Source organism: Camelus dromedarius, chromosome 2, assembly GCF_036321535.1.
Source record: "Camelus dromedarius isolate mCamDro1 chromosome 2, mCamDro1.pat, whole genome shotgun sequence".
NCBI lineage: Eukaryota > Metazoa > Chordata > Mammalia > Artiodactyla > Camelidae > Camelus > Camelus dromedarius.
In genome coordinates, this window is record NC_087437.1 from 16,661,461 (window position 1) to 16,678,908 (window position 17,448).

Genomic DNA, 17,448 nt, shown 5'->3' on the forward strand with positions numbered 1-17,448 from the left:
TATAACAATTTTTTGGTGGAGCTTTTAGGGTTCTCTCCATTTATTATCATGTCATATAAATATGACAGTTTTACTTCTTCCTTTCCAATTTGGATGACTTTTATTTCTTTTTCATGCCTAATTTCTCTGTCTATGACTTCCAATGCTTTGTTGAATAAAAGTGGTGAGAGTAGGCATCCTTGTCTTGTTCCCAATTTAAGATGAAAAGCTTTTAGTTATTTTCTTTAATGTTATGTTTAGCACAGTTGGACACAACATTAGGTGTGGCTTCTCATTCATGGGTCTTTATTACATTGAGGTACATTCCCTCTGTATCCACTTTGTTAAAGCTTTTCACCAAAAATTAATGTTGAATTTTGTCAGATGCTTTTTCTACATCTATTGAGGTGATAATATAATTTTTATCCTTCATTTCCTTCATTTTGTTAATGCAATATATCACAATAATTGATTTGTGGATGTTGAACCATCCTTGCATCCCCAGAATAAATCTCATTTGACTGTGTTATATGATCCTTTTAATGTATTTTTGGATTCAATTTGCTAGTATTTTGTTAAGTATTTTGCATCTGTGTTTATCAAGGACGTTGGCCTGTAACTCCTTTTTTTGCAATGTCTATGTCCGGTTCTGGCATCAGGGTAGTGTTGGCTTTGTAAAATGTGTTCAGAAGTTTTTCTTCCTCTTAAATTTTTTGGAAATGTTTGAGAAGGATTAATTCTTTGAGTGTTTTGTTGAATTTGCCAGTGAAGTCATCTGGTCCTTGGCTTTTGTTTGTTGAACGATTCTTGATTACTGTTTCAACCTCTTTACTGGTAATCAGATCTTTTAAATTTCTTCATGATTCAATCTTGGAAAATTGTATGTTTCTAAAAATTTATTTACTGTCTAGGTTGTGCAATTGTTGACATATAATTGTTCGTAGTAGTCTCTTATGATCCTTTGCATTTCTGTGTTATCAGTTGTAACTTCTCTTTCATTTCCTATTTTATTTGAGTCCTCTCTCTCCCTTTTTTAGTTAATATAACTAAAAATTTGTCAATTTTTTTATATTTTCAAAGAATCAGTTTTTAGTTTCATTGATTTTTTTCTATTGTTTTCTATTTCACTTATTTCCACTGTAATCTTTATTATTTCCTTCCTTCTACTAATTTTGAGCTTCATTTGTTCTTCATTTCCTAGTTCTTTCAGGTGTAACGTTAGCTTGTTTATTTTGGATTTTTCTTGTTTCTTGAAGTAGCCCTGTATTTCTATGAACTTCCCTCCTAGAACCACTTCTGCTGCATCACTTAGATTTTGGTATGATATATTTCTGTTTTCATTTGTCTCTAGGTTTTTTTTTTATTTTCTCCTTTGATTTCTTTGATGATGCATTAGTTGTTCAGTAGTATGTTGTTTAATCTCCATATTTTGTGATTTTCTCATTTTTTTTTCTTGTATTGATTTCTAGTTTAATATCATTGTAGTCAGAGAAAATGATTGATATGATTTCAGTCTTCTTGAATTTATTGAGAGATATATATAAAGTTTATCTGGTCTATTGTGTTATTTAAATTCAATGTTTCTTACTGATTTTTGTTCTTGAGGATCTATCCATCTGGTGTAAGTGGAGTGTTAAAGTCCCCTATGATTATGTAGTGCTTTCAGTTTTTCCCTTTAAGTTCATTAATGTTTGCTTTATATATCTTAGTGCTCCTCTGTTAGGTGCATATACATTAAAAAAATGTTACATCTTCTTGCTGGATTGACATCTTTATCATTAAGTCTTTGTTAAAAGTCCATTTTGTCTGATATGAGTATAGCTAATCCACATGTCTCTTCATTTCCATTTGCGTGGAGTAACTTTTTCCATCCCTTCACTTTCAGACAGACAGGTGTGTTCCTTCTTCTGAAGTGAGTCTCTTGGAGGTGGCAAATAGATGAGTCTTGTTTTTTTTTTTTTTTTATCCATTCATCTACTCTTTGTCTTTTAATTGGTGAATTTAGTTCATTTACGCTTAAAATAATTATTGATATGTATGTGCTCATTGCCATTTTGTTCATTGTTTTCTGGCTGTATTTGTAGTTCTTTTTTGTTCCTTTCTTCTTCTCTTTCTCTCTTCCTTTGTGTTTTGGTTATTTTCTTTAATGTTATGTTTAGATTACTTTCTCATTTGTGTGTGTGTACTTTCTATAAGTTCCTTGTGGTTACTGTGAGATTCACATATAACATTCTACATAAATAGTTACCTGTTTAAAGCTGGTCGCAACTAAATTTAAACACATTCCAAAGATTTATCATTTTACCCCTCCTCTGACTTTTATACTTTTGATGACACATTTTACATCCTTTTATTTTATGCATCCTTTAATTATTGTAATTTTAGTTAATTTTTCTACTGTTGTCTTTTAACTTTCATGCTTTCTTTATAAGCAATTGATCCACTACCTTAATTCTATATTTTCTCTTAGTCTTAATCATTTGCAAATATTGCACTTAATTTCCCAAACAGCAAGCCTATACCCTCCATGTACTTCTTATTCCAAACATTGCTTTCAAAAAAAAAAAATTTTTTTACTTGTCTTTAGCCTTTTTGCCCACAAGTTTCGGCTTGTTCTGAGATTTAGCCTTCCTGACGCTCTTCTCATGGGTATGACAGGCCTGGGCCAGCCAGTGGTTCCCATTGCACTTCATATCTGTGGGATTATATTTACCTCACTGTGTAAAAATGTTGAATACATTTTGCTTGTTTCCCTGATTCTGCACCTTTCTGACTAGATCTCAAAGCCTATGAACACTGCTTCTAACCCATTTACTGAAGGCTTCCACCTGAAAATTTCTCTGATTTCATATTCCTTTTGTGCTATAGTGGTTATCTTCCATGATGCTTGACTTCATGGTAGTATTAGACCAATTTCTCCCCCACTCTGACCAATTTGGGGTGGAATCTCTCAATTAGGTAGGCGTTTCCTGTCAAACAAGTCTTCCCAGATTTAGTGCAAAGCACTCAGTAATCTCTGCCAGAAGCTTTGGTATCAAAAGCCACAATCTAGGAAACTAAAGCCTGCTACTTAATACCAATACTTCAATTTTCACTCCTCAAGTGGCGACTTTTACAATGGAGGGTGACATGAGTTATGACCCCTGCCCATCTTAACTCTTAGCCTACCATGTATTTTATAAGGGCCTTCAAAGCCGATAAAGATATATGTGGCAGGGTTCTTCTGCCTTACTCACCCCTTTATATATAAATCTGTAGGTGTGAGTACTGATCAATAGGACTGATACATACTGGTGGGTGTTGGCCACCTCCTGCCTGCCTACATGCTCCAGCATGACCGTTCACCCCTGCTGTCTGCGTCAGGCCACAGAGCTACCCCAAAGGGAGTTGCTCACCAACCTCTATGACTCACCTCTTCCTCACTGGGTAGGATCAGCCTTGCTCGCTCCTGTTCCTGCCAGTGCATGGCCTGCTCTCTGACTACAGATAAGCGGGGGGCCTCCTTGGCCCCAGGTAGAGATGTTTCTCCTCCACCAACACCTCCACTGGATCACTGTTTTTCTCTCAAGCCACCTGAAACTGACTAAGCCCCCTCCTCTCTTAGGAAGCCTTTCTTTCTGTCTTCCTGCCTTCCATGTGTCTTCCCTACTGTCTAGGCACCCCCTCTGTGGGGGCTGGGGAGCCCCAGATGAAGCCTTTCACCCTCTTTGGAAGCAGGGAGAATCCGCTGTGCTTGCAGACGGCTTAGGCAGGAAGCTAAACGCAGTGTACTCTGCAACAATTCTCTCGGCCCTCAGACTTCCTGGGTCAAGAGTCCTTTCTGGCTCTCCCTGTAAAAATAAGTTTGTTCACCAGTTGATTCCCTAGAAAGCCCATTCATAGTTCTCTTAAGAAAATAGCTCTTAAATCAGTTTCATCGGCATAAATCAGCTGCCTCTCACTGTTAATAATCATTAACTCTAGCAAGTGCTCAACTTTAAATGTTTAAGAAGTAACAAACTCAAAACACAAGGACAGCTTAAATGCACAATGGTAATGATTTTCCTTCCACGTCTTCCCAGCCAGGCTTATTTCCTGGCTCTCCTATAACTAGGCACTCAGTAGGGGTTTTTGAAATACTCCCACCCTCACCTAACTCATGTCTCTTCCTTTCATGGCCTCAAGCCTCATCTCTGTAGCTACGGAACTGTTGATATAGAGGGGACCTTGGAGACAATCTCGTCAGTCCTATTTTTTTATCTGTAGCAGGTTTAGTTTTTCACTCACAGACTAGGATGTGAAAATGTGACTTTACTACCTTATAACTGAACTTAGTTCTTAAGTTCTCATTCCTATTCAGTCTTGCCAGTGCGGAATAACTAGTCACTTTCATGGTTTAATCCCCCCTCAGGTCTTTTTGGATTAATAGTTAACCAGTTAAGGATTCTCTCTCTGTTCTCCTCCCCCCGCCACCCACAATCTAAGTTCAGGTGGGGTGTGAGGTGCAGTTTATGTTCCATCCTGACAGCAGGAATGAGGAAGCAGACTGCCAACTGGGTCCACAATCCTCTCCCCGTGTGAGTCTCTGCTGAGACAGCCAGCTCCTTGCTACATCCTTATTGCCAGGCACTGGGGTCCACTGTTGCTGCCAAGGGTCCTTTAAGGCCTCCAGTTACCAAATTCAATCAGCTGCATTCTCCTCACCTAGGAATGCCAGATTTAGCAAATAAAAATAAAGGATGCTCAGTTAAATTCGAATTTCAGGTAAACAACGAATGATTTTTTTTTTTTTTTTTGGTCATCTAATCAACCATTAGCCTTCTCTCAGTACTTTCTCCTGGAAGCAGAAGAGGGGGGAACAAGATGCCCAGGTCTCCTCCAGGAAGGCTTATCCTCCTTCTATGTGGGTAGAAGGAAGAGCCAGAGAGAAAGCTACTCCTACGTGTATGACATTCAAACACCCTTCCTCCTCCAGGAAGCAAGAGCCCAGTATACACCCTGGAATCCAGCCAAATTAGAAGCCCCTTTTCATGTTTAATAAGGACAGAGTTTCAGTTTGAGATGATGGAAAAATTCCAGAGATGGGTAGTGGTGATGTTTGCATCACAACACAAATGTACTTAATGCCACTGAATCAGACACTGAAAGTTGTTACAATGGTAAAATTTTATGTTGTGTATGCTTTACCACGTGTTTTTAAAATCCCCCTTCATGGAGGGAAAGGAGGTAGGGAAAGGACAAAGACTGCCTTCCCAAATTATGGATTAAAAAGCAGGGATATACTCACCCCCTTGATCTTCCAACGCTGCCCTCCTCTGTGCTTTGCTTCCTCCTCAGGCTGGAGGCAAGGTGGCTGCAGACAGTCTGGCCTCACAACTGTGAGTAACAAACGCTGTAGGAAGGGAAAGCCAACAGCTGCTAGGACCTCTCCTGGAAATTAAGTCCTTCCCCAGAAGTCACGGTAAACCTCATTGACTCAAATTGGGTCACGTGTGCATTCATCACCCAAGTCCTGGCAAAGGGGATGAGAGTCCCATTGGGCCAATCAGGCCCAGCCCTGGAACTGAGGGAGGGTCAGCTTCCTTGAGGGAGTTGTCTGTGGGGGCTGGGGGAGGAGAGATGGATGCCTAAATAAAGGTGGGCCGGCAAGGAAGGGGGAATGGGGAAAAGGATGGATGGACAATTCAGCGTCTAGTACATAGGGTGTGAATAGAGCAGGACTACACTGTCTCGCACTTACAAGGGTGTCCCAGGGTCCTCAGGAGAGACGCCAAGAGGCAGAAGCCAAGTACTCCATAATGTGCCACTTCCCGTGTCCACACTCCGTCCTCTCCACAAAGTAAAAGTCTTGAGTAAATTCTATTGAAGTAATTGATGTAAGCTGTTCGTGGCTGACTCCTCAGATGTTTCCAGTGTCCCACCCTGCTCACTATACCCCATCCCTTCCCCAGCCACCACAGGGCCCTTTGTACTCAGGGACCCTTGTGGTCTCTGATGACCACCCCCCCCCCGTGGGAGTGATGCCTTCTGTGTCTCAAACAAGAACATCTATTAGGCCAATGCGGCTAGTAAAATAAAGGAAGTCCTTTTAAACTCTAATAACATCAACACACCACTGGATTGATTGGATGGTCACTAAACACTTGAAATGAAGCATGAGACAAAATTACATGGATTTGAGAGAGAGTTCAAATAAATGCAGGAAACCAAAATGTTATGATCCACTAAGAAGCAGAAGGATAAACTGGAAGATGGAGGTAGAAGTGAGTATAGACTGTTTTTTCAGGGCTGGGGGCCCACAGTGAAAGAAGTTTTATAAGAAGTTTTGAAAAGCCAGAGAAAATTGTACAAGTGCATCTAATCCAACAGAGATTCTTTCTAAAATAAGAAGTGAAAAACTTGGCTTCCCAAAGGGAAGGATAGAGCCTTTCTAATAATATTTGAGTTTAAGTTCACAGGTGCAGAAATGGAAGGGGGTCTGGAAAAGTTGGTTAAAATTGACATGCTGTGCAACAAACAAAACAGATGTGAAGTTAGGCAAAGCATTCTCTGACATAAATCATAGCAATGTTTTCCTAGGTCTGTCTCCCAAGGCAATAGAAATGAAAGCAAAAATAAACCAATGGGACCTAATCAAACTTACAAGCTTTTGCACAGCAAAGGAAACCATAAACAAAATGAAAAGACAACCTATGGACTGAAAGAAAATACTTGCAAATGATGAAACCAACAGGGCTTAATTTCCAGAATATACAAACAGCTCATACAACTCAATAACATAAAAAACAAACAACCCAATCAAAAAATAGGCAGAAGACCTAAATAGGCATTTCTCCAAAGAAGACATACATATGAATAACAGGCACATGAAAAAATGCTCAAGATCACTAATTACCAGAAAAATGCAAATCAAAACTACAGTGAGATTATCACCTCACATGGTCAGAATGGCCATTGTTAAAAAGTCCACAAACAATAAACACTGGAGAGGGTGTGGAGAAAAAGGAACCCTCCTACATTGCTGATGGGAATGTAAATTGGTGCAGCCACTGTGTAGAACAATATAGAGGTCTCTTTAAAAACTAAAAACAGAGTTACCATATGATCCAGCAATCCCACTCCTGGGCATGTATCTAGAGAAAACTCTAATTCAAAAAGATACATGCATTCCAATGTGCGTAGCAACATTATTTACAATAGTCAAGACATAGAAGCAACCTACATGTCCACCAACAGATGAATGGATAAAGAAGTTGTGGTATATTTATACAATGGAATATTACTCAGCCATAAAAAAATAATAAAATAATGCCATTTGCAGCAACATGGATGGACCTAGAAAATATCATACTAAGTGAAGTAAGACAAAGACAAATATCATATAATATCATTCATATGTGGACTCTAAAAAATGATACAAATGAACTTATTCACAAATCAGAAACAGATTCAAGGACATAGAAAACAAACTTATGGTTACCAGGGAGAAAAGTAGGGGAGGAATAAATTAGGAATTTGGGATTTGAAGATACTAACTACGTATGTAAAATGTATAAATAACAAGGCCCTACTGTATAGTACTGGAAACTATTTTCAATATCTTACAATAACCTGTAATGAACAAGAGTATGTATATATGTGTTTAACTGAATCACTATGCTGTATACCAGAAACTAACACAACATTGTAAATCAACTATCCTTCAAATAAAAAAATAGGGGTGAAAAACAGCTGTGGGGTAACATTTGTCTGAGGACTTTGTGCCCTACTTCCTCCAGTAAATATGCCACATATCATTAGAATACTTTTTTTTTAATGTTGGGGTTTTTATTTAAGATTTTTATTGGAGATAGTGGGGATTGAACCCAGGATGTAGTGCATGCTAAGCTTGTGCTCTACCACTTGAGCTATACCCTCCCCGCTAGAATCCTTTTTTAATGTTAAAATTCTATAACTTTTAGACAGTATGTCTATGACATGATGTGTACTTATTTGCTTGGTAAATTGTGTTAATCGCTTATACAACAAACATTTCCTAAGCACCTACTATGTACCAGGAACTGCCTTGATATGTGTGCTCATTTTTAAATATGATATTACAAATATTTAAGAACCATCTGAAGAAAGAATGTTTTCTCCACCCACACACACTCACTAAATATGTTCATACTGATGTATTGTGATTAGTTCTACCTGCTTGTTTCTTTAATTGTTTACTGAAAAATTGAACATCAAATTGTTTCCAAATTAATTTCAAGGTTTGTAGCAAAATTAAAGCTTTTATAGACATGTAAGCAGTACCTCAGGGCAATTGTAAAATAATAAGCAAATACACTAAACTAGGAAAAGAATATGGTATTTTTAATTGAGTGTTATCTTTCATTATTAAATATAAGGAGAGGATAAATAATTTAAAAATTCTCATATCAGTCACTTTTATTTATGAAAAAAACTATTGTGATAATCTTCAGTTCTGTCAATTGATCAGTTTGATAAGCTGGTGTTATGATATATTATTACTTGTACTAAGAATTTCTTTGCAAACAATATAAGCCAATTTCCGTGTGCTATCTGATCTGTACTTAGAAATTTGCCACATTTTACTGTGCTTTGTGACCTTTTATAAATCGAATTTTTCATTTTCAAATTTAATCAATTTGAATTATTTATGGTTATAATTGTGTTGAGTAAGAAAGTGATTGAAGTTAAGATTTTGAAAAGTTGGCCATAAATTGAGCAACATTAATTTTAAATGGAACTATTCCATCGTGGATTTTATTATTCAGCTGTATGAATAGGACTGATAGAAATTAGCCCTGGTGAGCGTAATCATTTTTATTTAATTACATTTTGCCTTTTCGATACACAATGGCCACTGCTATTTAAATATAATACACCTATAAAAATACTATTCTCTGGATGGCTCTGGGTGCAATCTTGCAATCTTTATGCAATATCAAGCCAAGGAAAACAACGTGGAGTATTTAATGCATGGAGTTTGGATGGATACATGCCAACCAGAATAAAATTATGCTTATGGGGTTCTTGTTGGCAACAAAAGCCGCCGTACCTACAGCTTTAAATGTAGCTCTGGGATATAGCACTGGTGTCTGGGAGCACAATTTAGCAGGAATCAGAACACTGGGAGCAAGAGCTCAGTATCCTTGGAGTAGAGAAAATTGCGATCTGACAGACTCTGTGGTTGGATTACTTAAGGATTCAGTTTTATCCTCATTTTGACGTGTGGTTAGTCAGTGATGAAAGGAGATCAACAAAGATCTGTTGGATATAAAAGGTCTAGACTTTCCATCATACACTGCCTTGGCTAAATGTGACCAAGAATTCAATCCAGCAACACAGATCTGGGGTCCAACCTTCCTACTTGCCCATTCTTGATGATTCTAGACCCAATTTGGACTATGTGTTTAGATAAATTTCATTTTCATCTTTCCCCATTAATATATTTTTTCCCCTCCTATTCTCCATGTCTCTCAAATCGCCCTCTTCTGCCCTACTCCCCTGATTATTTCTGATTCAGTTGGAAAGTTACCTTCTCTCAGTTAAGATTTCATTGGCAGTGGGGTGTAGTAGAAAGAACACAGACCCTGAGGTGGGATGGTATAGCTCAAGTGGTAGAGCACATGCTTAGCATGCTTGAGGCTCAGGGTTCAATCCCCAGTACCTCCATTAAAAAATAATAATACATAAATAAGCCTAATTACCTCCCCCCACCAAAAAAAAAAAAAAAAAGATACAGACTTTGGCGTCTTATCATTAGCAATTCCTGGATTTGGGTTTCATTCTGTCCCACTTGATTGTGGGCAAGTTACCTGACTTCCTAATTTCCTCATTAACAAAATGGAGATAAGTAACAATAGTAGTATTGGGGGATGATAATATGGAATAAAGGACACCCCATACTCCAGTAGCACTAGCTGTCACCCCACCACCTAGTATCATGCTCACTGTGCCACCATGTTGAGACAGAGAAACTTCTCCAAGTTTGTTGCTTGCTTCATAAGTTTGCTTATGGTGATTTTTGATGCACAGTCTTTTTGAGTGTAAAAAATGAAACAAGAAAAAAATAAGATAAATATTGTATGGAAATCAGAATTAAGAAGTCTTTTCAAAAAACAAAATGAAGAAAAACAAAAAGAAGTCTTTTCAAGTCGTGAAAGCGTTGGAAGAAACAATAAGGAAATTTCTGGCTATTTTCACAGTGTCTTTTTCCGGATAAATGTTATAATGATTTTGCTGTCCTCTCCCCTAAAAATCCCATTAATTCTTTGACTAAGATCTTGTTAAACTTAAGTAGCCCTATGATCCAAATGGAACCTGAGGCCTTTGTCAGGAAAGGAAAGGTTTTTCCAGAAACCCCTAGCAAATGTCTGCTTACATAGCATTACCCCAAACTGTCACACTCATGACTACCCTCCCCTGAAAAGGAGGCTACAAAATGATGTTTAGCTTCCAGCCTTTGGAATGGAAGTGGGAGAAGGCTGATGAGAAAGGATATTGAGTGAGCCCACCTGCAGGGTCTGCCACAAAGTCACATGGAAGAGGGACCAGAGGCAGAAGCTGCAGGAGCTGTTTCCGTGAGCACCTGTGCAAGACTGGTCACAGGAACGTCACTGTGGGATCCAGGCAACACGGTGCACTCTGCTGAGAAGGCCACTCTGCCCTCCTTGCTGCAGGCCGCCTTGCAGCTTGAACACTCTGAGGGCCGGGAACAACCACTGAGGAGAGTGTGCCTTGCAGATCAAAGAGTGTGGAGAAGCCAGCCGAGCTGTGCTCTTGTAAGGGGCCTCTCTCAAATGCCTGTGAGTATTGCCTCTTTGGGCAAATGTTGTTGGTTGCCTACCGAACAGCATGTCCCCTTCTTCATAGCTAACAGGACCACAGTTTTGTTCCGCCAGCCATGTTCCCAGCACCCATGATTGAGTCATGCTTGGTCTAGGTCCATCATGGCAGTTGCAGTCCCCCTTGGCCAGTGATCGGTCTAGAATGGCAGGCAACGTGATCCAGCTCTGGGTGATGAGGGGAAGGGGAAGGCTGCTGGGGGTGGTTCTAGAAAACGTCTTGTCTGATAAAAAGACACAGCCCTGTGAAAAGAAATTCCTCTTGCCCCTGCCCCTTCTCCCTGCCCTGAACATGGTTATGTTTGGACATTATGCTTGGAGCTGTGATTCTTCCAACAAAAGCAATTTTCCCAGCTTGGCAAAAAATGAAAACCTAGAAAAAGCCTAGGTCCTTGGTGATTTTGTTGAGTGAGCCAATGCTTACTCATACCTGGAACTGCCTACCCATGGTCCAATGATGGGAGATGATGAAACATCTTTATTATTTAAACCACTGTTGGTGAAGTTGTTTTATTACTTGCAGCTGAAAGCATTTCTAAATGATAGCGTCCTTAAAAAAAAAAAAAAAAAAAAAAAAAAGGAGATCAAGCAGAGCATTGTAAGAAGATGTCAGTAGAAGTTAGTAAGGTGGCAAAATCTGGGTAAGACTAAGGACGTGGCCTCTGTCCAGTACACACAGACAGTGGGGCCTAGAGACAGTCAAGTAATATCTAAAAAGTAATTTGAGAAGTAACATTTTTATATGATAAAATTTTCCTTCTCTGGAAAATAATGTATTTCTCAATTATTTAAATCTCTTCTATCTCTAAGTTTTAGATTTTTGTCATATGTGCCCCACCTATTTCTTGTTAGGTTTATTCCTAGATATTTTATGTTTGGGGCTGTTGTCTCTCTCAAGATGTTAAGGTTCCCTAGGGATCTGTGTTCTGCCTCTTTTCACCCCACAACTGCCTGAAGGATACCGCCTTTCCTGCCCTTTCCCCAACTCCTACTTCAAGCTACTCTTTCTCCATTCTGAGCAAATACACTTAACCTCCTAGGTACATAGACTTTTGCCTGGATTGTTTTCTGGAGGTCATCCAACCCTGACTGACAGGAAGAGGTAACATTTGGAATCCAGTGAGCTTGAGGTTAAAACATGTCATGTCAGCAATTGCTAAACAACAGTACATCAGAGTAGGTCAAGAATTTGTGAAATGTTTGTGCCAAGTGAAATGTCAAAGCACAAAGTGTGTGAAGGAAAAAAAAAAAAATCTCTGTGCCAGTCAAAATGTCATTCTGTCTTGCAGCAAGTAATTTATTCCTTTCTGTCTTTATCGCTGTTCTTGTTTCACACATATTAATGTTGCCTCTAAATAACTGAAATTAATAGCAGCATTATCCGTGGTTAAGGGTAAAAACTAAAGAGCTAATTCAGAATCACTCAGTTAATTTGGGCTTGTTTTGCAAATGGAATCTGTTAACGCAACCTCAAAAAGAAGCCCTTACCTGATTGTCCAAAGCATTTGCACTGCAGTCGTTATTTGTTCTGTTAATTTCTATCACGTGAAAAGAAGGTGCAGAAGATAGTAGAGAATAAACGTTTTTGAAATGCTGTATCTGAGGAACTGCAAGCAAGATGAAAATGCTAGAGATAGGATCACTAGAGCCAAGTAGCCCTCAACAAATGGAATGTCAGTGGCTTGTAGAGTTGATTGTGAAGCAAAACTCCATAATGTTCGTCACCATTTTCCCACTGCTTCTCATTTCTAGATTGGCAGAGCTTCCCAGCACATGGGTCCTCTCCACGCCATTTGCTTTCTCTGAGAGCAGCTTTCTGTTGCACAGTCACGGCCAAACCAGTGGGGAACTGGTCTTGCTCTTGACGCTACAGCTGCCTGGTTAATAAACCAAAATGCTTCTCTGTGGGTGGCAGGGCCGGCACTGGTGAGGCAGTCGAGGTATCCGGAGCACCTCGTTCAGGAAGCCCTTGTCCTCAGGTGCCCCCTCTGCACTTACGTGGCCCTGGGAGTGAGAGCCGCCTTAAACGTTGCACCCTAGGCATCTCACTTGTCTCACCCTGTCCTGGCTCTGCTGGGCCTCACTGCTGCCCTTGGAACTGAAGAGGAGGACTTGGAAGTAAAGAAGAGCTCTGTAAATCTCTGACGAGGATTAATGGATTTCCTCCCAATTATATTAACTCCACATATTAGAAATTTAACAATATGAATTGGAAGAGTAATAAGAAGCATGTGTTGCTAAAATGAGAGAAACCTCTCAAAAAGGATTCCAATTCATGGGTCAGAATGGGCTCACAGATGCGAAAGGACCATGTGGGACCACCATGTTCCAGAGTTTGGGCCTCAAGTTTTCAGACTTGGAACTCAACTTTTAGCAGCAGGGAGAGAGATGGTCTAACTAAAGAAAATTGGCAAGAGAATTACAAATAATCCAGAATCCTTATTTATTAAGTTAGAGTTGTAAATATTTTCCAGGGATAATATCCTCTTGTTCAATGTTTAGGCCACCCCTCCCTGGAGTCAGGGGACATGGAACAAAGTATGAGTCATCAGATGGCTGCAGACAAGCTCAGAAAGAGAACAAAGGGTCGGGGTGTCAACGACCGGGATGTTTCATCCAGGGGAGAAGTCCCGCCTCACCCCAGAACACTCTGTGATTCCATCACTTATCAGATATAAATTGTGCTCCTACCACGTGCTCAGCAAACCTTGTCAGCTCTACCTTCAAAACAAATTCTAAATCCAGTACTTCCTGCTACCTCCACAGTAACCATCTAACTCAAGGACCATCTTCTTGCACCTGGATTAATGGAATAGGCCCCCAACTGCTCTCCCAGTTTCCACTCTCTGTCACAGTCCATCCTTCACCTGGCTGTCAGACCGATCCTTTTAAAATATAAATCAGATCACGATGTACCTCTGCTCAAAACCCTCCATTGCCTTCCTATCTGTTAGAATAAAAGCCCACATGTCTTTCTTGGGCTGCTAGGACTACGTGCTCTCTCTCCAATCTTGTTTCCCCCCACTATCCTCCTTACTCACTGTACTCTACAGATTCTTTAAGCTGCTCCTAGGACATCCTAAGAATGCTCTTGTCTTAGGACCCCGGCACATTCCTCCCCTGCTTGAATAATTTATTCCCAGATATCTGCACTGTGCACCATGTTTAATGCTTAAATATCTATGCTTACCTGGAACCCTACATGAAACAGCATCCTGCCACCCTATTATGTCCCCTCACCCAGACAAGTTTTCTGTCTCCCTCCAGTAGAAGGTAAGCTCCATGAAACTTTTTGTTCACTGCTCTATCCCTAGCACCTAGAACATTGCCTGGAGTGTGGTAAGTGTGCAAAGAGATTTGCCAAATAAGGCTGAATACACCCGGGTCGTGTAAAAATTCTAGTCACTAGAGGGGAGTATTCTTTGGTGACTTGGGACTTTTCTCTGGTCTGGCTGAGATAGCCTTTCAGGTTTCTTGAGCTCCCTTTGCTTTCTGATGGACTAGGTGAGGTATGTAAGAGAAAAAGAGGGACCAAGGAGAAACTGAAATTTTTAGTGTGTGCAAGTGATGGAGTTCCGTTAAATGGAGTTCCATTTGTTGAGTCAGGGATAACTATGGGAGGAGCAGATTTGGGGATTGGGGCTGAAAATCAACAGTTCATTTTTGAACATACTAAGTTTAAGATGCCTAATGAGTTCCCCTTGGAGATGTCAAGAAGGCAGTTAGATATGGGTCTGTAGGTCAGGGGAGAGGTCCAGGCTGGGCAGACAAATTTGACAGCACATGGAAGGTGTTTAAAGCCATGGATCTGTGTCCCTCCCCTGGGAATGAGTGTAGACAGAGAAGAGTGGAGTTCTGAGGACCAAACCCGGGGACACTCTGACATTTCGAACTCAAGGGGATGAGAAAACGCCAAAGTAAAGTGAGCTGAGAAAAGAGGTAGCAGCTGAAGAAAGATAGGGGTCTAGGAAGGATTTTTATATATGAGAAGCATTAAGGTGTATTTGATGCAATGGAAATGATCCAGTGAAAGGGGGAAAAGGAAAGATGCAGGAGAGAAGGATTCTAGATGCAGGAGAGTGCAATTCTAGAGGAGAAAAGAGGGGCAGGATCCAGGGCAGAGGTGGTGAGGTTGACTCACCCATCACAGCAGGAGGAAAGGCAGAGTCCACGTGCACCAGTACCAGAAGGAGGGGTAGATATAGTGATAGGAGCTTGTGGACATTCTTTTCTGGCTGCTTCTATTTCCCTGGTGAGATAATGGACTAGAGGAATCGGGGCTATTCGAGACTCATAAGGAATCAGATGTTCAGAGGAACGTATTGGGTAGGGGTGAAGGAGTACGGTGTTTGAAATTGTAGGGTCTGGGGTGGGGAGTGAAATTGTTGAAATGCTTTATTTGGGGGTCTGGCCGTGGGAGTGGTGATTGAGGTGGAAATGGAGACAAGGCCACATATGGTTCTGGCCAGGGTATTGGATGAACAGTCTGTCCTGTTAGAACCTGGGGCTGACACGTGTGTGAGCAACCACATTAGCTACTATTCCCTGAGCAACTCCTGTGTCCCAAACAATCTGTGACAATTTAAGACAATTCCCTCCTTTCATCCTCACAACAACCCTACAACAACCCCAAGAATCAGAGATCGTTAGCCTCCAATTATGTCATCTGTATCCCAGGTGAAAAAAACAAACAAACAAAAAAAAGTAAGCTCACAAAGGTTCATTAACTAGCTTGCGGTAAGACAGCAATGGGGATACAGGATTCAGATTCAGGTCTTCTAACCCCAAAGCCAAGTTCTTTCCCTTGGCCTGCATTCTGCTTTGTAATAATTCTACGAGAGAGTAGAGGAGCTCTCTCTCTCAGTCCCAAATGAGAAAAAGAACAGATGCAAGTGGGTGTTGTCACTATTAACCATCTGGATCCAAACTATCCAATAGAACTTTCTGCAATAAAGGAAATGTTCTATATCTGTGCCTTCCAAGTCGGTAGCCATTAGCCACAGAGGCATGGTGAACACTTAAAATATAACTAGTACAACCAAGGAATCGAACTTTAAATTTTATTTAATTTCAATTCATGTACATTTCAGTTTAAGCCATCTAGGGCTAGTGACTACTGTATTGGACTGCACAGATCTAGATTACAGAGCAAAAAGCCAAACCACCTCCCCACTTTGAGCATAGTGACCAGACTGCCCACATAGCCATGCCATGAAGGCCACTGCTTAGTCAGCTCCTCCAGAGAAAGGAGAGTCTTCACTCCCCACACCTTTTGAACAGAAACACAGAAACCCCATGTAATCATTTTCTATTTCTGCAACAAATTTCCACCAACTTTGAAGGTTAAACCAACATATTTGTCTCACAGTTTCTGTAGGTCAGAAGTCAGCATGCGGCATAGGTCCACTGGGTTCTCTGATTAGTCTGACAAGGCCTAAGTCAAATCGGCAAGTCTGCATTCCTTTCTGGAGGTTCTGGGGAAGAATCCACTTCCAAACTCATTCAGGTTGTCAGCAGGGTTCAGGTCCTTGCAGTTGTAGGACTAAGGTCTCTGTTTCCCTGATGATTGTCAACCGGGGGGCTGCTTTAGCTTCAAAAGGCCTCTCCCTGGTCCTTGCACATGGCCCCTCTATCTCAGAGCCAGCAACGGCACACTGAATCCTTCTCATGCCTGGAATCTCTCTGCCTTTCTCTTCTGCCCTTAGCTTTTAATGGCTCACATAACTACATTGGACCCACTCAGATAATATCCCTATTTTAAGGCCAACTGATTAGTAACCTTAATTACCTGTGCAAAGTCTCTTTTGCCAATTAATATAGCATAACCTCAGGAATAATATCAGAGTGCAAAAATCTTGGATCCAAAATTCTACCTATCACAACCAGATAGTAATGGATGGAGAAACCAGTGAGGCAATAGCTGGAAATTACTTATGGCTTTCTTGAGTAGAAAATAAAAAAGACTTCTTGAAAAAAAATAATTTCAAGAACCCTCTTTTTACTATTTTCTGTCTCTCAGAATCCTGAGGCATTTGTCTCACTTCATTGTTACAAGAAACTGGCAAAGTGGTGGCCATCGTGATCTCTGTCAAGGATCCCCAAACCTTTCAGGTTACAGTCCTTGAAGGGTCTTAGTCTTCAGAATAGCTTCCAGCCGAGAAAAGACAATTGCTCCCACCTTGGAGGTCCTTTCCCATCGTAGCAGTAACTACCAGCAATTTCCAGCACTCTTTCTGGGTTAGCCAGTGCTGAGTTAGATATTAAGTCCTGATAAGGACAACCTGGCCTGGAGGCTGTTAATTAATGAACAACTTTGTGTGCAAACTAAGCTACTCAGCTTCAGTTAGCAAATTCCAGTAAGAAAATGAAGTGAATGGAAAAATACTTCCTTCCAGTTAGGTGAAAAGAGACACTGAGCTTTCAAGCCCTAAACAAAGGGCTGCTTTGTGTCTGTCCTCCCAGAGAGAAAGGAGGAAGATATCTGAGCTAGGAGTTCAGAGAAAGAGAGAGAGCAGAGGGAGGTTCTGTTACCCAAAGGGAGTGAATGAAGGACAAGCTGATGCATTTTTCAAGAACAAGCACACAGGTGGTCTGGGAAGTCCCCTTGAGAAAAGTCACTCAGGGGGTCACA

At 40.5% G+C, this 17,448-nt stretch overlaps 1 long non-coding RNA gene across 3 annotated transcripts in view; it reads right to left on the bottom strand.

The window, feature by feature from the left end:
• Positions 1-17,065, bottom strand: part of LOC105085283 (uncharacterized) — a 65,026-nt gene extending 47,961 nt beyond the window's left edge. The window contains exons 1-4 of one of the 3 annotated variants that reach the window (XR_836789.3): positions 16,184-17,065; positions 5,699-5,817; positions 5,246-5,350; positions 1,925-4,662 (exon numbers count right to left, since the gene is read on the bottom strand). This is a non-coding gene — a long non-coding RNA (uncharacterized LOC105085283). Of the gene's footprint in view, positions 1-1,924; positions 4,663-5,245; positions 5,351-5,698; positions 5,818-16,183 lie in introns of those variants that run through there. The other 2 variants (XR_010383092.1, XR_010383094.1) reach the window with 2 other exon arrangements.
• Between the last annotated feature and the right edge of the window lie 383 nt (positions 17,066-17,448).